The sequence below is a fragment of the Globicephala melas genome, chromosome 7, assembly GCF_963455315.2.
Source record: "Globicephala melas chromosome 7, mGloMel1.2, whole genome shotgun sequence".
Taxonomy (NCBI): Eukaryota; Metazoa; Chordata; class Mammalia; order Artiodactyla; family Delphinidae; genus Globicephala; species Globicephala melas.
Genome location: NC_083320.1, coordinates 47,514,550 through 47,541,637, shown reverse-complemented (window position 1 = coordinate 47,541,637; position 27,088 = coordinate 47,514,550).

The following is a 27,088-nucleotide window of genomic DNA, read 5'->3' as shown; positions in this document are numbered from 1 at the left end:
CAGTCAAACTTACTAATATGTTTGTAAAACTGCTTCAAAGAACCTATTTCCACTTAACTTTAACCTAACCTAAATAGGTTAGGTTACAATAGCTTTTTGGCTAACAAATCTTTGTGTTTTAATTACTGTTGTTAAAAGTGTAAAGGCTTTTCTCCCTCATGATTTTATTATGAAAATATCTACCTAAGCCATATACCATATGGACCACACTAGAGAAAATTTATTTAATGTGTTATAAAAGGCTGTACTCCTCTCTTTAATTAGGACTTTAATGCCAACAACAACCACTGCATCTTAAGTTAGCCACAAAATTATCAAATGCAATGCTTAGATTTAATTAAACATTTTATAATCCCTTTTAACCTGGCAAAGATGTTCACCCTTTTCCCAAGTCCAGTTATAAGAATAGAATGGTATATAACTAATAAATTAGAATTAGGTTTGTAATTTTATTTCCAGAAAAATTACATGTTTTTAATATGCATTTCAGCTTATCTGTAAATAACCTAAAAGTGATGTCAAAATCTTACCAGGTAATATCCCTTCTGTCATATTCAAGTATAAGCTGGTGGGTGCTGTGTGTCAAATGACCACAATTTTCCGAAAACATACAACATAATGAATCACATATTTTAAATGTTCATTAAATACCCATTTATTGTCATTTCTCTTAAGACAAAGATAACATGTACTCATTTGTGGAATATTGTAATAACCTTCTGTTATTTTTAAGGTAAAATGAAGCAAGCTCAAAATTATCAAAAAAGATGAGTTTATTTGGAATACAGAGGCATTACAATTCCAGACACACAAACAGGTGAATCTGCTGAGGGTTTAGGGTAGGCTCTATATATGGTTAGGGAACATAACGAAGGGAGAGTGCAGTTGGAATCTGTTAAAATCAAAAACAAATGGAGACCAGATGTGAAAATTCCCTGAGCAGACAAAACCAGTCCAGACATATAAACAAAGCTCAATTCAGCTTATTTTTCAAGACCAACGAGACCTGGCTCATATCTTGTTGCCTCTGGAAATCATAAGCAAACTTTCCCAAGGTTGATATGAGGCAACCCCTAACAAACTCCATATCATTTAAGAAAATTCCAATATTATCAGTCATCTGTAAATCAGGCATTTATAGGAAATCAGTCTCTCAGTCCTTAAGTTTTGTTTTCTTAGGGCACATGCATGACATTTTCCATTTTATACTCTCTGGTTCCATTTCAGATTGACATTCTTTCTAACTATACTCTCCACCACCAGCTTCTCTCCTTTGAATTGTCCCAGCATAGCACTGCTTGCTTATTCTTTCAAAAGCACCCTCAAATGATTTCTCTGTTCAAGAGTCATCAGTTCTCCACTGCCTATAGAAAAATATCTACACTCATTATCTTACTTAATGTCTTTTATAACCTTGCCCAAATAGTTTTTCAATCGAATTTCCCAATACTATCATACAGGAAATTTGCATTTAAAGACCAAGAGTCTACTTACCATCACATAACTCACTTGTAATTTAACTCAAATCATTGAGTACCTACTATGTGCCAGGTACCACCTTAGCACCCTTGTTCATCTCTTGTATAATATGACATCGTTTGGTGATTTTAATTATTAAAAGTCTATGGGTCTTTCATGTCCCAGAACAGACACCATCTGTACCATGATACCTGTCCTAATTGCTTAAACTCAGTCATCTCTACTTGAGCCAAGAACCCATATTCTGTACAGTCGGAAATACTGACAAAGCGTACTTCCTTGTGTAGTGTTGTATATTTTCTCATAGTGTTATTTTATGTTTTGATATTTATTGGTTTATTTTACTATAATTCACATGTGTATGTCTTGCAGAAAAAGATAATTGGTCCCTACAGTGCAGAGACAAAATATGGAATATGAATAAAATACTGTTCCTGCTTTCAAGTGCTTATCAACCCCAAATAGATATCAGATGACCTCACAAATACTTTCCTCTGCTATAAACATCAATAAGCATCCAGCATATCAATACACACACACACACACACACGGAACAGTCACATTAACTTCAAGAAAATACTTCTCTATAATTTATTTACATTTCCCTCTTTCACTTTTAAGATGTATGAGAATTGAAACCATTTACCAGTACATGCACAGAGCTTACCATCTATATTAAAATGACTTCTAGTTTTTCACCGTCTTCATCAGCACAACCAAGTGGTCATAAAGCAGTTACGGCTTTTGAGCTTTTTTTGGTTGTGTTTTCCAGGAAACTCTTGCCCAGGAAGAAAAAAGTTACAAATAATTTTATTATTCATTTCAGGAACAGTTCCTGAGAGATCTATTTCATTGAACATCAGATTACTGAGCATTTTAATCAATAATCTCAAATGACTGTTTCTTTCCCAGACTTTTGTTTTTTTTACTGAAGTATAATTGACATACAATATTATATTAGTTTCAGGTGTATAACATAGTGATTTGACATTTATATATATTACAAATTAATCACCACACTAAGTCTAGTTACCATCTGTCACCATACAAAAGTAATAGAGTATAACTGACTGTTACTCATATGTTGTACATTACTTCCCCATGCCTTATTTATTTTATAACTGGAACTTTGTACCTCTTGATTCCCTTCACCCATTTTGCCCACCACCCAACTGACCTCTTCTCTGGCAACCACCAATTTGTCTTCTGTATCTATGAGTCTGATTTTGTTTTTTGTTGTTGTTCAGTTGTTTTGATTTTTAGATTCCACATATGAGTGAAATCATATGGTATTTGTCTTTCTCTATCTGACTTATTTCACTTAGCATAATACCACATTTTCTTTATCCATTCACCTATCAATGGACACTTAGGTTGCCTCCACATCTTGGCTATTATAAATAATAGTGCAATGAAATAGGGGTGCATATGTCTTTTCAAATTAGTTCTTTTGTTTTCTTTGGATAAATACCCAGAAGTGGAATAATTAGAACTACGATATGATCTTCTAAACTCTTTCAATCCCCTTCCTCAAAACCCTCACTTTGTTGTATCCATGAGGCCTCAAAACCCTCACTTTGCTGTATCCATGAGGCCTAAACTATCATATCATAATCTTTATCCAATCCTAATCAAACTATACTATCAAAAAGTTCATAAATTTCACAACTCTGTGTCTTCCCTTGGAGATGCTAAGACTCTATCTAGGTAGTGCTCACTCTTATCACAGAAAGTAATGGACTCACCTTTGTCTTATTAACAAATTATTCCAGTGGTATTTTGGGGAGGCTAGTATTTAACATTTGTCATCATTATATATTATGTATTCATTTACAGTCTGTGTTCTTAGCTAGAAATTAGAAATTAAAACTAAAATCCCTAAGAGTAATTTGAGAGACTAAAGATTCTTCGTGCATAAGGTATGATGCAGAAAGGAATAGACCATAAGCTTAGGAAAAAATTATATTTGATGTTTGAAACTTATTTTCTTTTAACACCTGAAGAGAAATTTTATATCTTGGGATTTACTCTCTCTGCATTCTGACATATCTTGATTATAAAACTTATTTAAAAACAAAGTGAAAGGGCTTCCCTGGTGGCGCAGTGGTTGAGAGTCCGCCTGCTGATGCAGGGGACACAGGTTCGTGCCTCAGTCTGGGAAGATCCCACATGCCGCGGAGCGGCTAGGACCGTGAGCCATGACTGCTGAGCCTGCGCTCCGCAATGGGAGAGGCCACAACAGTGAGAGGCCCGCGTACCGCAAAAAAAAAAAAAAAAAAAACAAAGTGAAACAAAAACTCAAAAGGTATAAGCACTTTGTGTCCACTTAAAGGTAAATAAGGATAGTTACGAACCAAAATTCTATCTCAATCTCTAATTGAGCCAAATGGAGAAAGAAAGCTAACAGGAAATAAATTATTTGGGGGAATCATCATAACTAATCTTGGAAAAAAATGTGAGGATTATTCAAGTGAAAGACCAGGCTCAGAAACTGCCTTTTTGCTCACACACTGTCTATAGCACTGTGTCTCAAATATGCCACATGGACTGCATTCTTTCGCCTGGTAACACTTGGGGTTAATGTGAGACGACCACATGCCAACTCTTTACTTTCCATAATTAAGGGTTCAGAAACATTGAAGAAGAGTTAGAGAAACAGGATAGGATTGATGGGACTTCTCCTGGCCTTAGTTCCCTAACAGATGTAAAGTTGCTGGTAATCCTGCCCAAGCATGATAGAGTCCAACCAGATTTGAGGAAAGTCAGTAATTACTGGCATTAGGTCTTTAGTAATTCAAGTGTCCAGCCCAGCAGAGGGTGGAGGTTGGGGAGAATATACAAGCTTATTTCGTTCACTTAAGGGAATATGAAACTCATTATTAGGGAGGCCATACCTTCACCAATGGGCAATATATAGAGTTCACAGGTATCCTGAGAGCCATGACTGCTTCTTCCCATCCAATGTCTCAAAAAGCACAACCCTCATGAACATATACTGGCACATATCATCTCTAAAATAAAATGGACTTAGGTTAAACTGCATTGCAGTTAATGACTTAGGTTATCATGCAATGAGGACAGGAGAGAAAGCTGTATGGGAGTGAGAGCTTGAAGTCAGGAAAACTGCAGTTTTAGACAAATAACAGATGAAAACTCAGCACTCTAGGGAAACAATGTTGGGCTTCTGGAAAGCTACTAAAGAAGCCTTAAAAATTGTTAGTTTTTACCAAAAAAAGAGAAGAATTATATCTATGGGAGCCTGGGAGAAAAGAAGAAAATTTTAAAGGCATTTGTCTGAATCATTTACTGTCATTTCTAAAGGATGTAAACATTTCTAAAAAAAGTACATATTCATAATTTTAGAATTTGTGGATTAATCCCTTTGTATTACAGATGAGGAGCAGACAGCCAGAGTTTAAGTGACATATCCAAGGTTATATAGATAGAAACAAAGCTATTCAGGAATAGAACCTCAATACTCTTACCCTTGAGAGAGGTTTTTTCCCCCTCTACAATATCACACTCTCTATTTCAATCAATTAAATTGTGTTCTGAATATTCATTATACAATCAAAAAACATTTTAAAGAATCTACCAGCCACTGGGCTAAGTACGAACAATGGTGATCAAAATGGGTATGCCTCCTCCCCTCATGACCCTTACAGTTTGATATTATGAGAAGGAAATAAAGGTAGAGTACACGTATCAGGTCCCATAGTGCTTCAAATAAAGTTGGGGAAGTGGGACTTCATGACTAAATGCAGACTAAAGGAATACACAGGGGGAGACATAGTTCTTTAAGTCAGAAACACAGATAGTGTTTACATTTTACACTTAAAGAGAATGGAGAAGGCATTGCTAGCTAGAATGGTAACATAAGCGAAGAAAAGGACAACTGGGTGAAAGAAAGCAATCTTGCATTGCTTTATACTTAAAATTCTTTTTACATATCTACATAATTTAATTTTTAGAAATATCTGTAATTTAGTTTTAATTTTTTTGTATTTTGTATTTAAAATAGCTTAGATTTAGAAAGGCAATTAATGTGTTCAAGTCAGCTAAGCTAAAAAATGCCTAAACTTGGACTAGACCATAGATCTTCTGATTTCAAGTCCAGTGCTTTTCTACTATAGTGTTGCATAAATCACAGCTCAGATACAATTTCCTGAAGCAAACAATCACAGTTGATGTTGTGCCTGATTTGTGTAACAAAAATTGGATCTGGTAATAGAAACGCCAACTCACAATCTTAATAACCTAATCATTCAGATCTGAAATTTGTTTTTCAAAATGTGTGACAAATTAGTTTGAAGTAATAATTTATTTGCTTTTTTCCCAAATTTTCTAATATGTGTTGTAATTCTATCACTGTTAATTGGACATTTGATGTTAATAACCATTTTGAAAACTTCAGTACATTTGAATTATATAGCTAAAAGATAAATCAATTTTTTGCTACATTTCCCTATTAAATAAATACTTATTACTAGGATAATCTAAGAAGGAATATATTTGAAGACCAGAAATGAGTTATAGAATAGAGAAAAAATTATCTAATCTTTATTGCATACATTATCCTATACTATTAATTTTAATCCCTGTATTTATATTATAGACAAAGAAATGTATAGAATTAATAAAAAATAAATTTATAAATAGTCAATAATGACTCACAAAGGCTGCTGCTATGAGACAAATGATAGAATTGACCTATTTTCCCTTTTTCATATTTTTAAGTATTTTATACTTTAGTCATATTCCTATGTACAGAACTATCAATATACACCAGTTCTTAAAAGTAAAATAAGGTTTGCAATAGGGAAGGATGACTCTGACTCTATGTGGGTCTGTTTCTTTAACTTTCTATTGTTTTTGCTACAAGTTAATTACTAAAGAGATGTTGCCTATAGTTTAAAGTATACATAATGGCCTATCCCTGGGAACCCTGCCTCCCATACAATGAGGTTAAACTAAAATACCTTTGTTTAGCTCACAGGAAACATCTTGACCAGGCTTACCTGTGAATAGCTGCAGGAAAGAAGAAATTAACACATCCCCTCTGGAGTCTGGTGGGAACCAGGAAATATCTGCAACAACTTATCACCTTTTTTTTACTCACCTCCCCGCCTTTGTTCTATAAAAGAAACTAGCATCCAAACTCAGGCAAGATGGTTCTTTGGGACACTTGTCCACTATCTTCTTCATCAGCCAGCTTTCAGAATAAAGTCATTTCTTGCCCCAACAACCCATCCCTCCACTTATTGGCCAGCCGTGTGGCAAGCAGTATGAGCTTGGACTTGGTAACAAGTTCACTCCCTTCCTCTACTGAAAAATGTGTAATATTTCATACCAATGACCATTGAATAGAGTATAGAAAGTAAGACAGAAAGGGTAAGAAAGGAAGAAAGCAAGCAAGCAAGCAAGAAACAAGAAAAAGAAAGAAAGGGAAAGAGAGAAAGAAAGTTAGACATCACAAACTCTTGGATTATGAATTTGCTTTTATGACCTTTATGTTTTTAATAATTTGATACCAGGTTATAAATGCTCAGAATGTGAAATGATGAAAGCAGAAAAAATATTAGAGGGATGTTTATTACATACTTAACATCTGAGAAGCCTATATTTTTAAAAATCCTTACATAAAGAGTATATATACATATATATATATACACATATATAACTAGTTAATGTAGAAAGAAAGAAATAGTTGCTAATTTGTGGCCATTTCTATTATTAAGCTAATGGAGTACTTAGCTCAAGCATAAACTAAACTTTTTTACTGCTTTATATTTCTAATATAACTTTAGAGCTTGTAGTTTACAATGTTTATAGTCTACTTTTTATCATATGAATGGCCCAGTTAGTACATAAGCATTTACAGTCTTAGTTATAGATGATGAACTGCAGGCTTCAGTGGTTAAGTGATTTTCTTAAGGCTACTTAACTAGTAAATAGTAAAGTCTAGATCCAACCATATCTTCTGAATTTAAAGGCAAGGCACATTCTATTATAAATAATTCCTCTGAAAATGAGTTTTCATTACTTAGTAGTCATAATCAAGGCACATATGCTCACTAATTATTAATTCTAAGGATAGAATTCAAAACAGTCTAATGATTACTGAATTAGTCGCTATGAAAAGCAACTTGAGCATGCTTGAAAATTTTCAAATGCCTGGTTCTGCTCCAGATATCAAGCATGTTACCTACCAGAGAAATAGTTCTCTCTTAGCTATAAAATTTTGCTTCTCATCTCTTAGAATTCACCTAAGACTGGTGAGGAACAGAAGAACTCATCATTCCTTTTTCTCATTTCCAAAGCTCTATTTTCTGCAAAGAGGAAAAATCCAAAGTGGAATATCCCCCTGAGGTGAACCCCATATTACAATATTGCCATGAAATGATGGTGTAAAAAAAGATGAGCACATAAAACAGGAGAACCTCTAGGAGATGTTTCCTTAAGGATGTGATATTGAGTTGAGGTTTGAAGGATAAGATCAACAGAATAGTGAAAATGTTTTAGGCAGAGAAAACAATGTGGACAAAGACCCTCTGACAAGAACATATGACACATTCAAAGAAATATTAAAAAGTCTACATGACTGGCTGAGACAGAAAAAACATGATGGATGTTGTGATAAACTTTTGACAGAATTTCTCACTGCAGTTTCTCTATTGTCTATTGCATCTGCCTTTTGTGGCTTTTCTTTCTTTCTTTTTCTTTTTTGTCCTGCTATCCTAGTCCTTTCAGTCTTTTATTTTCAAAAAAATGGAAAATGAAACCCATTATCAGATAGTAAGTAAATTTATTAAGCTTCCAAGAACTGTACTAATAAGTAAAATATATATAGAATAAAGCACTCTTTCACATATTTTCTTTTGTTTTGTGTTAAGTAGTTCAACATTTTAACTGTCATGCTTATTTAAGTTAACACAATCATTCAAAAATCATGATGATTCTGAAAATACAACAAGAATCTTTTTGTAATAATTTTATAGTCCATAAATAATGTATATTCACTTAGTAAAGATTAAATGAATTCAAAGTGAAAAATATCTAGATAATCATGTTACTCACTGAAGTCCATTAGAGAGAAAGTGAGAAACAGAGAGTTAATAAATGAATAACTGCCAAATAGAGAATATTTTGAAACCAACTGGTAGAAAATATCAGAACTGGATATATAAATATATTTACAATTCCCATGGAGTGTATAGAATTTTCTAAGAGAATTTGGCACATCTCTTAGGTATCCAAATAACAAAATCTTGAAGTAAATGTAAGTTTCAGAACAGGCCTGTTGCAGGTGAGATGTGAATCATCCCTAGGTTTCTCATTATAGACTGTATAGTAGTCAGGAAGGAAGAAATAAAGTAGGATATCTGCTTCTTAATCTTCTGAGACCTAGTTGTATAAACCAGAACTCTGGACTGAAGATGTTGCAGAATGGAGAAAAAAGCTTGAGAAAGAAGCACCTTTGTAACTACTGATCCAAGTCACTTGAAACCAGATAAATAAATTTCCACTTGGGAGAACTATGAAAGCAATAAAAACTCCTGCAGATAAAAAAAGGGGTCACCAAACATGAGGGCAGACATGTTACCCCAGGGAGAGGACCCAGTAGATGTGGTGAAAAAGTATCCTTATAGAGTACAACCTAACTAAAACTTTCAGATGATTCTTATCATTCTCCCCAAATTTCCCCCACAAATTCTTGACGTAAATATAGGCAAAGTTTAAAAAATTGTCCCTGATATGAACAAAGTAGCAGTTTTGTTTTGAAATCTCCCATTCAAAATATTGATGTTCTTTCTTAGTGTATAGGACAACACACTTAACAACAAACACACAAGCACACACAAACAAAAAACACTTTCTCAGGGGAGAAAAGCCAAAGAAAGAATGAAAACACTCACACTTGAAACTAGAACACGCTAAGAGGAAATCCTCAAATTCTAAATGCTAACAGAAACAACAGAGAACTTTGGAACATCAGGAAGCAGCAATGGGAGTGACAGTAGAATGGGGAAAGAGAGAAAGGCATTGAATGGCAGATACCCAAAATCAGAAGCAAAAGTGAGCTTTCACCTCATGTTGCATTTGCACAGGATGTGAGCATATGTGAAGGGATAGAGAGAAAGTGTAGAAATAACCCAGTGACACAAAGTTGGCAGACCTCATAAGGTATGAGGAATAAACATCTTCTAAAACAGAGGAATAGGGCTTCCCTGGTGGCGCAGTTGTTGATAGTCCGCCTGCCGATGCAGGGGACACGGGTTCGTGCCCCGTTCCAGGAAGATCCCACATGCCGCGGAGCAGCTAGGCCCGTGAGCCATGACCGCTGAGCCTGCGCGTCTGGAGCCTGTGATCCGCAATGGGAGAGGTCACAACAGTGAGAGGCCCGCGTACCGCAAAAAAAAAAAAAATTAAAACAGAGGAACATAGCTTATAAGGAGGGGTAGGAACTTTGGAGATAACAGCCAGGGAAGGAACTAGAGAACACAGGAAGCTCCCCAGAACATGACTGAGTTCATAAAAGTCAGAAGCAGGTTACCTACCAATTGGCACAGCACTTAAAGAGAATAACTGCCCCCACAAAGTTCCCTGGGGGTATCTTCCTTGCCTTCTCCCCTTATGCAAAAAGCTGGTATAGAAAAATTAAACTTGGAAGCAGATTCTAGGACTAAGTTAACTGTTAAGAAACAGGCAAAACTCAGTTTCTTAGAAACATAAAACATTTACAGAAACAAGGTCAAAATTTTAAGTCACACGGGAGATGACAGACCTGGTTAGTAGTTAAGTAGAGAACATAAAGGACAGAAATAAAATAGTGAGCAAACTGAAACAAAAATAAACATTAAAAATTACTAGTAAGAAATTGATCACTGAATAGGGAAAGGATAGCTACTGTATGTATACTTGGAGTTTCCAAAGAAAAATATTAAAACAAATGGAGAGAACAAATGTTTAGTAATACAATTCAATAAATTCCTCTAATAATAGACTAGAATCTGATGTTGAAAGGGCACTTTTTGTGACGGAGAAAGTTAACCAAGAGTGTCGAACACCAAGTCAAATGTTAGAGAAATATTTAGATTTTTTAAACAAAAAAATAATTTTTGGTTACTAGGCCAAAAGATCAACTCATATATTTTAGAGAAAAGGACTATGACTAGTATAAAATTTCTCTGCATTAACATTCAACATACACTAAGACAGGAGTGTGCATACTTTGGGATGAATATGACCACGTTTGCATTTGGGAGGGTAGCCATAGGACTGACTACATAGAAAAATTCTAGAATTAAGAAAATAGTAAAGTTAAGAAAACAGTTTATAGTTTAACAGTAAAAGAGACATAGCTAAAGAGAGAATTAGTGAACAAGCAGAGAGTTCACAAACAAATATACCAACTAAAACACAGAGCAGGAAAAGAGAATTACAGAAAAAAAAAGTTAAGAAATACACAGGCTATGGTGGAAAAGTACAACATAAAGTATAAATAAAACACTAAAAGGAGAGGAGATAGATAATGGGGCAGAAGAAATATTTGAAGGTTTTTGGGTAAGAATTTGTAATACCAATAAAAGACATTAACCTATATATTCTATAAGAACTAGGAACACCAAAGAGGAAAAACATGATAAAAACCATACTTAGGGTATCACAATAAAATTTCTGGAAAAAAAAAAAAAGGAAAAGATTTTAAATGCAGCAAGGAAAAAAAGATAGTTCTGCTATAATGAGACATATGTGTTCCTATAAATCATTGTATTATGCAAAATGACATAATAAAATCCACAGGGATTATGGGTCAACAGGGCTGCAGGCACAATATTCAAAAACTGTCAGTGACACATTAAAAACAACAACATGGGACTCTAATAAAACAGTAGTACAATTTTATACACATTAAATGATTAAGAAACACATAAATACTATAATAAATATGGCACTTTGCCTTGAAAAATGCCCAAAGTTTGTGAAAGAAACTGTGGGAAGAGTTGCAGCTAATACACAATCTTATGAAAATTAAAAAAAAACAAAGTAGCTCTCTCTGATTATCAGTCCTTTCAATACCTACTTTCTAGAATTATTTTGAGTATAAAATATAAGCAAATTGCTTAGAAGAATGCCTGGCACTTTATGTGTTCACTAATTGTCATTAGTTATCAAGGAAATACAAATAAAAACCACAGTATGATAGCACTTCATACCCAATAAAATGGCTGAAATAAAAAGGATTGACTATGCCTAGTGGCGACAAGGATATGGAGCAACTATAATTCTTATATATTTTAGATGAGAGTGTAAAATGTTACAACTACTTTAGAAAACCTTATACAATTAAACATATATTCATTCCGTGTACCAGAGATAGCAATTCATGGATATATACCGAAGAGTACATAATGTATATACTAATAAAAGATTTGTAAACTAATATTCATAGCATTTTTATTCATAATAGCTAAAAACTGGAAACAACACAAAAGTCCATGGACAAGAGAATAAATATGAAAGTTTTGGCATATTCTTACATTGTGATAGTACTCAGTAATAAATGATATAAACTACTGCTTTGTGAAACACCACAGAAAATTCAAAAAAATATATCATGGATGAATTTTTAAAAATAACATAACATTGCTGAGTGAAAGAAGCCAGATGAAAAAAATTTACAACACAATTTATATGTAGTTCCAGAACTGAAAAATCAAAGCTGTAGTGATAAAAATCAGATCAACAGTTACCCAGAGGCCAGGGCATTGAAAGCAAAAGATCAGGAGGACCTTTCAATGATTATAGAAGTAATTTCTATCTTGAGATTGTGGTTCCACAAGTGTATAAATTTGTCAAAACTCATCAAATTGTAGTCTTAAAATCTGCTCATTTTAATTTATGTAAACTTTACCTTGGTAAAATTGATTTAAAAGATCTGAAAACAACCCAAATATCCATCAACAAAAGAATGGATAAAACATTTGGAGTATCCTCATATAATGGAATACTCCTAGGATATAAAAATGAATGAAGTACTGATTCATGCAACAATTGGATAAATCTGAAAAACATTGTGTTAAGTATAAGAATCCAGAAACAGAGCACCTGATGTATAATTGCATTAACATGAATTTCTAAAACCAGCAAACGAAGCTAAGGTGCTAAAAGTCTGAATGGTGATTGCTTTGGGGTGGTTTTGGGAGATTAGATAGAAAAGGGAAAAGCATAAATTTCTGAGATGATGGAAATGTCCTATATCTTGATTTGACAAAGCTTGTTAAACATACAATCAAAATTTTAAAATTTTCTTGCATGCTAATTATACTTCAATGATAAACAAGAACATACATATCTATGGATGTATGTCTTTGAAAAGAAATACAATAAAAATAAAAGTTCAAACTATGTTTTTAGTAGTCTTAAACTAGTATGTAAACTAACTCATGTTTCTAGTAAACACAGAAACTGATGTTTACACAGAAACTGATGTTTCTATGTAAACTAACTGATGCATAAAATTCAAGTTCTCTGACAATAAATTCAAAACTGAAGAGAATAGGGAGAAAAAATTCCATTAGTCAAAGAAAACATGAATGATTTGAATTTGGGGATGGAAATATGTAAGTAATACAAAGACAGAAAACCTCTTATAACTCAACATATTGGTTTACTGTCTCTCATAGAAATTAAAAGAAAACAAAATATCAATGTACAATATTTGCTTGACGTTTTCAGAGTCAGCTTCAAAAGGCAACCTATTGTCTTATATATCAAGATCTAATCATGCAGCTCAGTGGCCTGCATCTATGCCTTTGCTGCTTGAGAGTGAATTTTGCCCATAACTATAACTAAAGGCTAAATTGGAGCTCCAATCTATCATCTGTTTAAATTTCTTTTACTCATGATGACATAAAAATTACTAGGCAGATAATGTCTATCTCTTCTGTAAGATTCCTGTGCTGCGCTTTTCCATTTTATTTAGTAGTTTTGAAAACATGTTTACAAACCAATAATTCCCCTCCAACCTAATGTAACATTTTTCTTTTTCTCTAAATTTAAGATTATATTCGTATTTTAAGGTGAAAGACAGAAATCAGTTCAAATATAAGTTGGAAGACCCTAGCTTGACCCCAGAGGATTGTGCATCAGACCAAATGTTTGTGGGTCTTGTCTCTCCTTCACGTTATTTATTGCCTGTGTTCTACAATTTCAAACTCCCTGTAATATTCTAATTTGCAATATTCTAATTTGCAATATTCTAATTTGTTGCCACCACTCATTTATAATTCAGTCTTCATGTCATCTAATTAGTATCCAGAAATTTACACTGCCTATTTGTAGTTGTAACATAAGCTCAACCCAGACAGAATTCTCTAAATCAGTGGTTTTTAATAATTTTTGGGCTCATGGATGCTTTTGAGAGTGTGATAAAAGTATGAACTGACTCTCCCAAGGAAATATATGTGTGCACAGAGACACATACATGTGCACATTTACACGTATATGTCCACATATTTATTACATATATGTATACATGTGGATTATCAAATTATATATTCTATTGTCAAAAAAAATTTTTCTTAAGTGAAGGACCCTCCATGGATCTTGTAGGTTTTTCTGGACACCCGATTGAAGTAGGTCTCCATATTTGGTTTTACTTATTCTGGGCTCTAGCGTTTGGGCAGATACAGATTTCTCTGTATACCATTATCTGATGTAGACTTTTACTCAAAGTTTTATGAAATTGACAGAATTTATTAATAATAACTAAACTGAAGAATAAATATCCAGAATAATAAGTGATATGGATTGTGATTCTAAAACCTGTTTCTAGAACACTAACAACAACAAAAAAAGCTATCATATAAATACTGACTAGGGGAAGTTTTGATAATATTAAGACCATGGAAGGACAAATGTTTTCCTCTCTTCCTGCTGCATTAAATGTAATGAAGTCCATTGTTCAGTTTGGTAAAGGCTCCAGCCACTTCTCTACATAAGCAGAAAAAGATGATCATATTGGAACAGATCTTTAATCTTTAGAGACCTTTGAGAAGCTCTTAGTTTACACAAATTTAAATAAAATAAACACTTTGTGCAAAAAAGAAAAATTCTCAATACAGCATGACTGCACTATGCCTTGTTATTAATATCCAGGAATCTGAAGAGGTTGGACCTATGTATACAGGGTATAAGAAAACTAGAAATCTTGGTAGCAAGATTAAGCAAGGAAGGAAATCACTCAGTCTCCTTCTCCCTAGGCTTCAGAGTTCTGCAACTCTGTCAGATGGATCTCAGTATCTTTGATCAAGGGATCATTTACTGCTATTTACCATCATAAATGACATTAATTGACTGACCATGAGAGAAGAGAGAGTCAGAATTTTGTGACCTTAACAAAAGGACACAGAGATTCTCTTACAGATGATTTGATTTGGAAAAGATGATGTATAGACTTTGAAGCTTGTTGTTGGGGAATGTTAGTGGTCCAAGGAGGCTCCTCTGTTACCTACTGCTGGTTCCACTGTTCTGACTGAACCTTGACAGACACATACATTGAGAGTGGTTCCAGAGGATCAGACTCTTAAGGATAAGTTCTATGAATTTGTTCTAAGATTTATGGAATGAGATCTCTGATCTGATTAGATATAAAAGCATTAAGGACTCTGCTTCCAATGGTAAAGGAGGCATGATATTCTATGACATGCATAGGAAAACAGTTACTCAAATTATCATGCTAAGATGCTTGTAATCAAGTGTCGAAAGGCAAGGCTCTGTGTGATTATGTATTCACTCCCATAGAATATTTTAGTGAACATAAACAGAATAGGGCAGATGGTTAGTTGCTTGCTTCTCTGTGATTGCTTGCTCCAACTGTGCTGGAGGGTTTGAGAAAGAAAATTATGCACTCGGGCCTTTAAATTCCTAGTTCAAGGCCTTAAGTAAGGGATGTGAAAGCCTCTATGACTTTGCTGAAGAAAGTCTTATTTCTGTAGCTACAGGGCCAAGACTTCTGAAAACCAAAACAAGCCAATTGAATTCCTAAACTTGTGGGGTCTCTTTTATTAAAGTTAGGTCATTAATTGGGAAGGAATGAGATTCTGACAATTGTAATGGGGTTAGAGGACAGATTCCAATATGGGAAACTTGGAATTAGGCTGAGAGAACCGCTCGGTTGTGAACATGTGCTACATTTTCTGAGAAAGAAACTTCACTCAAAAGAGCCCAAAAGGTGGAGCTCAAAGCCATGGAGAATTATTCCAAAGCCTTAAGACAATTCAAACTTGCAGCATTATTCAGTATGGACTTTAGAAATTCTATGGACCAGTGATCAACTTTAGCCTCCCATTTCCCACATTTTGAACAGGAATGTCTGTAGTGGCTATCCTATATCTGCTCCACCATTGTATGTTAGGTGTATGGGGAGCAGATAACTCATCTGTTTAGTTTCACAGATCAAAAGGAAATGTGTTCAAGAAGCTGTAAAGAAATTACACTTGAGGAGCCTCATCCATGCCTGGACCTGATTTAAAGGACAAGGCTATGGATTTTGAACTGATGCTATGAGATGAGACTTCGGGCACTCTTGGGAGGAAGAGAGTGTATTTCATATGTGGGAGGGCTGTGAACTATTGGGGCCCAAAGGGTAGATTATGGAAGCCAGCATCCAAGATAGCACAAATCATCTTACCTCCTGGAATTCAGTCTTTGCATGATCCCTTCCCCTTGCATGTGGACTAGATTTAGACTTACATCTAATACATAAGGTTAAGTGATAATTTACTTCTGAGATTAGGTTATAAATATCTGAGGTGCATTCTTACTTCCTCCAAGATCATTTATTCTGGGTGAAGCCAGTAGCCATGTGAGATTCCTATAAAAGGTCCACATACAGAGGCCAACATCCAGGGATGAATTGATGCCCTCAATCCAAAAGCCCACAAGGAACTGAGGTCTGCCAAAAATCTCTGAGTGACTTTGGAAACAAATTCTACTCTAGTCAAGCCTTCAGATGAGAATGCAGGCCCAGCTCAGAGTGTGACTGAAATAATGAGAAATCTTGAGCCAGAGTTACCCGCTTAGGCTGCTCCTGAACTCATGATCCACAAGAATTATAATATTTGCAGTTTTAAACTGCTAAATTTTGGAGTAATTTGTGGTATAATATATAACTAATATAGTACTGCTAAAATGAATAAACAGAATTGTAAGAGATATAGACTGTGGTTCTGATAGCAGTATCTTAGGTTTTCTACAAAGCAAGTGAAAAGTAAACCTACCAGCCTTTTCAAGGGAAGGATATCTTTTCTGGTCCGGTTTGAATTATATATGTTGTTCACTTTTGATGATTCTCTTTAGTGGATCTAATATTCTTTTATTTCTTCATATCATCACTATTAGAATTCCACTTATTTGTCACAGTGCCCTTACTATTAAGTTCTTAGCCTTTGTATGCTCAATGCTGCAAGTACCACTTAAGAACTGAACCTTTATCAGTTGATATTCAATGCAGAGTCTATTTCTAATGTGTTTTACAAAATGCCAGCTTTCTGCTTTACTTGTTAACCTTGGGAATGACTATTATCTGTTTGGCCCTGCAGTTCCTAGTTCCTTCTGTAACTAATCAGTCTGTCTTTTTTTTTTTTTTATCTTGAACTCATACTAAAAGTCAGCCGTGTCATCTCTGCATGCTGGGGCAAATGTGAGTTTTTATTCTTAATTTTTACCAGTAGTAGGAAAAGGGAGGGAAAATATGCCTGCAATCTTATATAGTTACACAGTAGCTCTTTTACTGAAAATTTATTTGAGGGGAATAGTCTCAATTTATGCCTGTTGTCCTAGCATAATTTTTAGCATATCCTTTTACTCTAGAAAGTGTCTAGATATAAATGATAATTCTTGACAACTGCATTTTTAATCCAAAGTGTTCAATCTAAAGAGGCAGTGTTAAATTGTGATAAGGAGTGCCATTTTTGTCACCAGAAAACTGTAATGAAATTCTAATGCTATCTTTTTTCAGCTTTTTTGCTCTGAGGCAAATTATTTACCTGCTCCTCGTTTCCAAAATAGAAAAAAAAAAAAGTAATATGAACTCATAGATTTGTTATGAGTATTTAATCAATTAATACAAGTAAAATCCTAAGAAAAGTAACTGTCATACAGTAATCAGTAAATATGAATATTGCTATGGTTAATTTTCTGTGTTAACTTGACTGGGTCATGAAGTACTCAGATATTTGGCCAAACATTATTCTGGATGTTTCTAAAAGGGGGTACCTGAATTAGATTAACATTGAAATTGGTAGACTGAGTAAGGCAGATTGCCCTGCCTAATGTGGGTGGGCTTCATCCAATCAGTTGAAGGCCTGAATAGGATAAAAAAGCTGACCCTCCCCTGAGTAACAGAGAATTCTTTCTGAATGACTACCTTCAAACTGGAACATTGGCTTTTTCCTGCCTTTGGACCTGACCTGAAAGATCAGTGCTTCCTGAGCCTTGAGGCTGCGGTCTTCAGACAGGAACTACACAATTGGCTCTCCTAGGACTCCAGCGTGCTGACTCACCCTGTAGATCTTGGGAGTTGCTAGCCTCTATAACTGCATGAGCAATTTCTTTAAATAAATAACCAATCAAACTAACAAACATCTTATTGATTACGTTTCTCTGGAAAACCCTGACTACTACACGTATTACATAGTCTATGAGAAAATTGCTTAATAACCAGTTGTGTATGCTAGAGAAGGAAAAGGATATATTCTTCAACTTTTCCACCTGTAGCTTTTTAAAAGGGGAGAATTTAACACTGATCCTGAGCAAATCCATTTACAAAATGGTCTGTAGAGAATTTGATTAAATTAGCTTACAATTTAAAAATATGTAGTATACTATAATTCAGGAATTGGGTTCTCAGAATTTTGATATCGTGGTGAACATGATGACAATGATGACTATGGTTATGGAAATCAAAACAACTATTACAGTCATCATTTACCTTAATACAAAGTGACTAAGACTTGAACCCAGTAGCGAGGCAGACAATATTTTAAAATGTCAAAGAAAAAAGGTGTTTCTTATCATTAAAATAAAAAATTATTCCAATTAAAATAATGAAGCACAATTAACCTATTAGAATAGCAAAATATTTTCTTTACTTTTCAAGTAACAATAATTGATTTTGAACAGTATCCTGTGAAATGGGTAGTTTCTTAAGAAAATAATCAGTCACACTCAAAAAACCAAATAAATAAAAATGCCATTTCATTGAACTTTAATATTCTTTGTTGTTTTCTTTGAATATAAATTAATAGAAGAACAAATTCCAACTATTCCAACCTACTATGTTGTTCTTAGTGAAGGTCTCCATTAAAATCATCCACAAAGGATAACCATTATTAATAGTTCATGTTTTTTCCTGTAAATGTTTTTCTAGATCTCTTTCTCTCCCTTCATTAGTTTATATCATTGGATCTTGCTATAGAAACTATAAAATGACTTTTTCATTAAAAAATATATAATATCGTGGGAGCTGAGGCTCGGGCTTCGGTCGGAGCGCAGGGAGAGGACTGGCAGCGTGAACACAGCCTGAAGGGGTTAGTGCACCACGCCTAGCTGGGAGGGAGTCCGGGAAAAAGTCTGGACTTGCCGAAGAGGCAAGAGACTTTTTCTTCCCTCTTTGTTTCCTGGTGCGCGAGGAGAGGGGATTAAGAGCTGCTTAAAAGAGCTCCAGAGACGGGTGCGAGCCGCGGCTAACAGCGCAGACCCCAGAGAAAGGCATGAGACGCTAAGGCTGCTGCTGCCGCCACCAAGAAGCCTGTGTGCAAGCACAGGTCACTCTCCACACCTCCCTTCCGGGGAGGCTATGCAGCCCGCCACTGCCAGGGTCCCGGGATCCAGGGACAACTTCCCCGGGAGAACGCACGGCACGCCTGTTCAACGTCACGGGGCCTCTGCCGCCGCAGGTTCGCCCCGCACTCCATACCCCTCCCTCCCCCCGGCCTGAGTGAGCCAGAGCCCCCAAGTCAGCTGCTCCTTTAACCCCCTCCTGTCTGAGCGAAGAACAGATGCCCTCCGGCGACCTACATGCAGAGGCAGGGCCAAATCCAAAGCTGAACCCCGGGAGCTGTGCGAACAAAGAAGAGAAAGGGAAATCTCTCCCAGCAGCCTCAGGAGAAGCGGATTAAAGCTCCACAAACAACTTGATGTACCCTGCCTCTGTGGAATACATGAATAGACAACGAATCTTCCCAAATTGAGAAGGTGGACTTTGAGAGCAAGATTTATTATTTTTTCCCTTTTTCCTCTTTTTGTGAGTGTGTATGTGTATGCTTCTGTGTGATTTTGTCTGTATAGCTTTGCTTTCACCATTTGTCCCGGGGTTTATCCGTCCATTTTTTTATTGTTGTTGTTTTGTTTTTACTTTTTAAAAAACCTTTTTCCGTAATAATTATTTTAATAACTTTATTTTATTTTACCTTATTTTATATTCTTTTATCCTCTTTCTTTCCTTTCTTCCTTCCTTCCTCTCTCTCTCTCTCTCTCTCTCTTTCTTTCTTTCTTTCTTTCTACTTTTTCTCCCTTTTATTCTGAGCCATGTGGATGAAAGGCTCTTGGTGCTGCAGCTAGGAGTCAGTGCTGTGCCTCTGAGGTGGGAGAGCCAACTTCAGGACAATAGTCCACAAGAGACCTCCCAGCGCCACATAATATCAAACAGCGAAAATCTCCCAAAGATCTCCATCTCAACACCAACACCCAGCTTCACTCAACGATCAGCAAGCTACAGTGCTGGACACCCTATGCCAAACAACTAGCAAGACAGGAACACAACCCCACCCATTAGCAGAGAGGCTGCCTAAAATCATAATAAGGCCACAGACACCGCAAAACACACCACCAGACGTGGACCTGCCCACCAGAAAGACAAGATCCAGCCTTATCCACCAGAACACAGGTACTAGTCCCCTCCACCAGGAAGCCTACACAACCCACGGAACCAACTTTAGCCACTGGAGACAGACACCAAAAACAACGGGAACTACAAACCTGCAGCCTGCAGAAAGGAGACCCCAAACACAGTAAGATAAGCAAAATGAGAAGACAGAAAAACACACAGCAGATAAAGGAGCAAGATAAAAACCCACCAGACCTAACAAATGAAGAGGAAATAGACAGTCTACCTGAAAAAGAATTCAGAATAATGACAGTAAAGATGATCCAAAATCTTGGAAATAGAATAGACAAAATGCAAGAAATATTTAACAAGGGCCTAGAAGAACTAAAGAGGAAACAAGCAACGATGAACAACACAATAAATGAAATTAAAAATACTCCAGAAGGGATCAATAGCAGAATAACTGAGGCAGAAGAACGGATAAGTGACCTGGAAGATAAAGTAGTGGAAATAACTACTGCAGAGCAGAATAAAGAAAAAAGAAAGAAAAGAACTGAGGACAGTCTCACAGACCTCTGGGAAAACATTAAATGCACCAATATTCGATTTATAGGGGTTCCAGAAGAAGAAGAGAAAAAGAAAGGGACTGAGAAAATATTTGGAGAGATTATAGTTGAAAACTTCCCTAATATCGGAAAGGAGACAGTTAATCAAGTCCAGGAAGCACAGAGAGTTCCATACAGGATAAATCCAAGGAGAAACATCCCAAGACACGTATTAATCAAACTATCAAAAATTAAATACAAAGAAAATATATTAAAAGCAGCAATGAAAAACAACAAATAACACACAAGGGAATCCTCATAAGGTTAACAGCTGATCTTTCAGCAGAAACTCTGCAACCCAGAAGGGACTGGCAGGACATATTTAAAGTGATGAAGGAGAAAAACCTACAACCAAGATTACTCTACCCAGCAAGGATCTCATTCAGATTTGATGGAGAAATTCAAACCTTTACAGACAAGCAAAAGCTGAGAGAGATCAGCACCACCAAACCAGCTTTACAACAAATGCTAGAGGAACTTCTCTAGGCAAGAAACACAAGAGAAGGAAAAGAAAGACCTACAATAACAAACACAAAACAATTAAGAAAATGGGAATAGGAACATACATATCAATAATTACCTTAAATGTAAATGGATTAAATGCACCCACCAAAAGAAACAGACTGGCTGAATGGATACAAAAACAAGAACCACATATATACTGTCTACAAGAGACCCACTTCAGACATAGAGACACATACAGACAGAAAGTGAAGGGATGGAAAAAGATATTCCATGCAAATGAAAACCCAAAGAAAGCTGGAGTAGCAATTCTCATATCAGACAAAATAGACTTTAAAATAAAGACTATTACAAGAGACATAGAAGGACACTACATAATGATCAAGGGATCAATCCAAGAAGAAGATATAACAATTGTAAATATTTATACACCCAACGTAGGAGCACCTCAATACATAAGGCAAATACTAACAGACATAAAAGGGGAAATTGACAGTAACACATTCATAGTAGGGGACTTTAACACCCCACTTTCACCAATGGACAGATCATCCAAAATGAAAATAAATAAGGAAACACAAGCTTTAAATGATACAATAAACAAGATGGACTTAATTGATATTTATAGAACATTCCATGCAAAAACAGCAGATTACACATTTTTCTCAGGTGCTCATGGTACATTCTCCAGGATAGATCATATCTTGGGTCACAAATCAAGCCTTGGTAAATTTAAGAAAATTGAAATTATATCAAGTATCTTTCCCGACCACAACGCTATGAGACTAGATATGAATTACAGGAAATGATTTGTAAAAAATACAAACACATGTAGGCTAAACAGTACACTACTTAATAACGAAGTGATCACTGAAGAAATCAAAGAGGAAATAAAAAAATACCTACGAACAAATGACAATGGAGACATGACGACCTAAAACCTATGGGATGCCGCAAAAGCATGCCCAAAGAGGGAAGTTTATAGCAATATAATACTACCTTAAGAAACAGGAAACATCTCGAATAAACAACCTAACCTTGCACCTAAAGCAATTAGAGGAAAGAAGAACAAAAAACCCCCAAAGTTAGCAGAAGGAAAGAAATCATAAAAATCAGATCAGAAATAAATGAAAAAGAAATGAAGGAAACAATAGCAAAGATAAATAAAACTAAAAGCTGGTTATTTGAGAAGATAAACAAAATTGATAAACCATTAGCCAGACTCATCAAGAAAAAAAGGGAGAAGACTCAAATCAATAGAATTAGAAATGAAAAAGGAGAAGTAACAACTGACACTGCAGAAATAAAAAAGATCATGAGATATTACAAAAAGCAACTCTATGCCAATAAAATGGACAACCTGGAAGAAATGGACAAATTCTTATAAATGCACAACCTGCCAAAACTGAATCAGGAAGAAATAAAAAATATGACCAGACCAATCACAAGCACTGAAATTGAGACTGTGATTTAAAATCTTCCAACAAACAAAAGCCCAGGACAAAATGGCTTCACAGGCACATTCTTTCAAACATTTAGAGAAGAGCTAACACCTATCCTTCTCAAACTCTTCCAAAATATAGCAGAGGGAGGAACACTCCCAAACTCATTCAACAAGGCCACCATCACCCTGATACCAAAACCAGACAAGGATGTCACTAAGAAAGAAAACTACAGGCCAATATCACTGATGAACATAGATGCAAAAATACTCAACAAAAGACTAGCAAACCGAATCCAACAGCACATTAAAAGGATCATACACCATAATCAAGTGGGGTTTATTCCAGGAATGCAAGGATTTTTCAATATATGCAAATCAATCAATGTGATACACCATATTAAAAAATTGAAGGAGAAAAACCATATGGTCATCTCAATAGATGCAGAGAAAGCTTTCGACAAAATTCAACACCCATTTATGATAAAAACCATGCAGAAAGTAGGCACAGAGGGAACGTTCCTCAACATAATAAAGGCCATATATGACAAACCCACAGCCAACATCGTCCTCAATGGTGAAAAACTGAAACCATTTCCACTAAGATCAGGAACAAGACAAGGCTGCCCACTCTCATCACTCTTATTCAACATAGCTTTGGAAGTTTTAGCCACAGCAATCAGAGAAGAAAAGGAAATAAAAGGAATCCAAGTTGGAAAAGAAGAAGTAAAGCAGTCACTTTGCAGATGACATGATACTATACATAGAGAATCCTAAAGATGCTAACAGAAAACTATTAGAGCTAATCAATGAATTTGGTAAAGTAGCAGGATACAAAATTAATGCACAGAAATCTCTGGCATTCCTATACACTAATGATGAAAAATCTGAAAGTGAAATCAAGAAAACACTGCCATTTACCATTGCAACGAAAAGAATAAAATATCTAGGAATAACCTACCTAAGGAGACAAAAGTTCTGTATGCAGAAAATTATAAGACACTGATGAAAGAAATTAAAGATGATACAAATAGATGGAGAGATATACCATGTTCTTGGATTGGAAGAATCAACATTGTGAAAATGACTCTACTACCCAAAGTAATCTACAGATTCAGTGCGATCCCTATCAAACTACCACCGGCATTTTCCACAGAACCAGAACAAAAAACTTCACAATTTGTATGGAAACACAAAAGTCCCCGAAAACGGGCTTCCCTGGTGGCGCAGTGGTTGAGAGTCTGCCTGCCGATGCAGGGGACACGGGTTTGTGTCCTGGTCCGGGAAGATCTCACATGCTGTGGAACGGCTGGGCCTGTGAGCCATGGCCACTGAGCCTGCGCGTCCGGAGCCTGTGTTCCGCAATGGGAGAGGCCACAACAGTGAGAGGCCCACGTACCTCAAAAAAAAAAAAAAAAAAAAGACCCCAAATAGCCAAAGCAACCTTGAGAACGAAAAACGGAGCTGGAGGAATCAGGCTCCCTGACTTCAGATTATACTACAAAGCTACAGTAATCAAGACAGTATGGTACTGGCACAAAAACAGAAATATAGATCAGTGGAACAGGATAGAAAGCCCAGAGATAAACCCACGCACATATGGTCATCTTATCTTTGATAAAGGAGGCAGGAATGTACAGTGGAGAAAGGACAGCCTCTTCAATAAGTGGTGCTGGGAAAACTGGACAGGGACATGTAAAAGTATGAGATTAGATCACTCCCTAACACCATACACAAAAATAAGCTCTAAATGCATTAAAGACCTAAATATAAGGCCAGAAACTATCAAACTCTTAGAGGAAAACATAGGCAGAACACTCTGGGACATAAATCACAGCAAGATCCTTTTTGACTCACCTCCTAGAGAAATGGAAATAAAAACAAAAATAAACAAATGGGACCTAATGAAACTTCAAAGCTTTTGCACAGCAAAGGAAACCATAAGCAAGACCAAAAGACAATCCTCAGAGTGGGAGAAAATATTTGCAAATGAAGCAACTGACAAGGATTAATCTCCAAAATTTATAAGCAGCTCATGCAGCTCAATAACAAAAAAAACAAAAAACACAATCCAAAAATAGGCAGAAGACCTAAATAGACATTTCTCCAAAGAAGATATACAGACTGCCAACAAACACATGAAAGAATGTTCAACATCATTAATCATTAGAGAAATGCAAATCAATACTACTATGAGATATCATCTCACACCAGTCAGAATGGCCGTCATCAAAAAATCTAGAAACAATAAATGCTGGAGAGCGTGAGGAAAAAAGGAAACCGTCTTGCACTATTGGTGGGAATGTGAATTGGTAAAGCCACTATGGAGAACAGTATGGAGGTTCCTTAAAAAACTACAAATAGAATTACCATATGACCCAGCAATCCCACTACTGGGCATATACCCTGAGAAAACCATAATTCAAAGAGTCATGTACCACAATGTTCATTGCAGCTCTGTTTACAATAGCCAGGACATGGAAGCAACCTAAGTTGAGAGATGAATGGATAAAGAAGATGTGATACATATATACAATGGAATATTACTCAGCCATAAACAGAAACGAAATTGAGTTATTTGTAGTGAGATGGATAGACCTTGAGTCTGTCATACAGAGTGAAGTAAGTCAGAAAGAGAAAGACAAATACTGTATGCTAACACATATATATGGAATCTAAAAAGAAAAAGTTCTGAAGAACCTAGGGGCAGGATAGTAATAAAGACACAGACGTAGAAAATGGACTTGAGGACACGGGGAGGGAGAAGGGTAAGCTGGGATGAAGTGAGAGAGTAACACTGACATATATACACTACCAAATGTAAAACAGATAGCTAGTGGGAAGCAGCTGTATAGCACAGGGAGATCAGCTCAGTGCTTTGTAACCACCCAGAGGGGTGGGATAAGGAGGGTGGGAGGGAGATGCAAGAGGGAGGCGTTATGGGGATATATGTATACATATAGCTGATTCACTCTGTTATATAGCAGAAACTAACACAACGTTGTAAAGCAATTATACTCCAATAAAGATGTAAAAAAGAGAGAGAAAATGAGTAGGTGCACATTCAATGATCTGTGATTCCATTTCTGGATATAAAGCTGAGAAAAATCCCACTCAGGGTCACCACAATATTGCTTGTGATAGCAACACAGTGGGGGGCTAGAATGGGGTTTGGTTACAAGTGACAGAAATCCTCCAATAGCAGTGATTTTTTTTTTTTTTTGGCCACACGGCTTGCAGGATCTTAGTTCCCTGGCTAGGTTTTGAACCCGGGTCCCAGCAGTGAAAGTGCCAAGTCCTAACCACTGGACCACCAGGGAATTACCACCCAATAGAAGTGATTTAAACAAGACAGGAAGTTCCAACCCCGAAAAAAAAAAAATCTATACACCTAAATCTATCTAAAATTCTATTATCATAGCCAATAGCATGGATTTTGTAATTATAAACACTGCATTCAAATTCTACCACATACTGGCTGTGTCACCTAGAAAAATTATGTAAATCTCTCAAAAGCCCAATTTCCTAGTATATAAAATGCTGATAATATTTTCTGACTCATAGGATTCTAATAAAAATTCAATGAGCCAATACATGTAAAGCTCTTAGCACAATGTTAAATATGTTCAGCTGTTTTTTAGTTGTTGGTATTGTTTATTATTATTATTTTATATTTTACAACAAAATAGTATTTTTACATGCATGAAACATTTTCTTCCATCCGTTTCTATTGCAAATTTTTTGTTCTTACAAAATTTATTGTTACAAATATATATTGGATAAAACATACCCATGCAAATATTGCTTGAGGATCTATTTTTATAAGTGAAATTATGGATCTAAATCTTTTCATCTTAAAAAGTTTTAGCCAATTTAAACTCCTTATAAAAACATATGAGAGGGCTTCCCTGGTGGCGCAGTGGTTGAGAGTCTGCCTGCCGATGCAGGGGACACGGGTTCGTGCCCCGGTCCAGGAAGATCCCACATGCCATAGAGCGGCTGGGCCCGTGAGCCATGGCCGCTGAGCCTTCGCGTCTGGAGCCTGTGCTCTGTAACGGGAGAGGGCCACAACAGTGAGAGGCCTGTGTACCACACACACACACAAAAATATATATATATCAATGGTCTAAATACACCAATTAGAAGATAGTTTGGCCAACTGGACAAAACAAATTGACGAATCATATGCTAGCTAAAATAAACTTACTT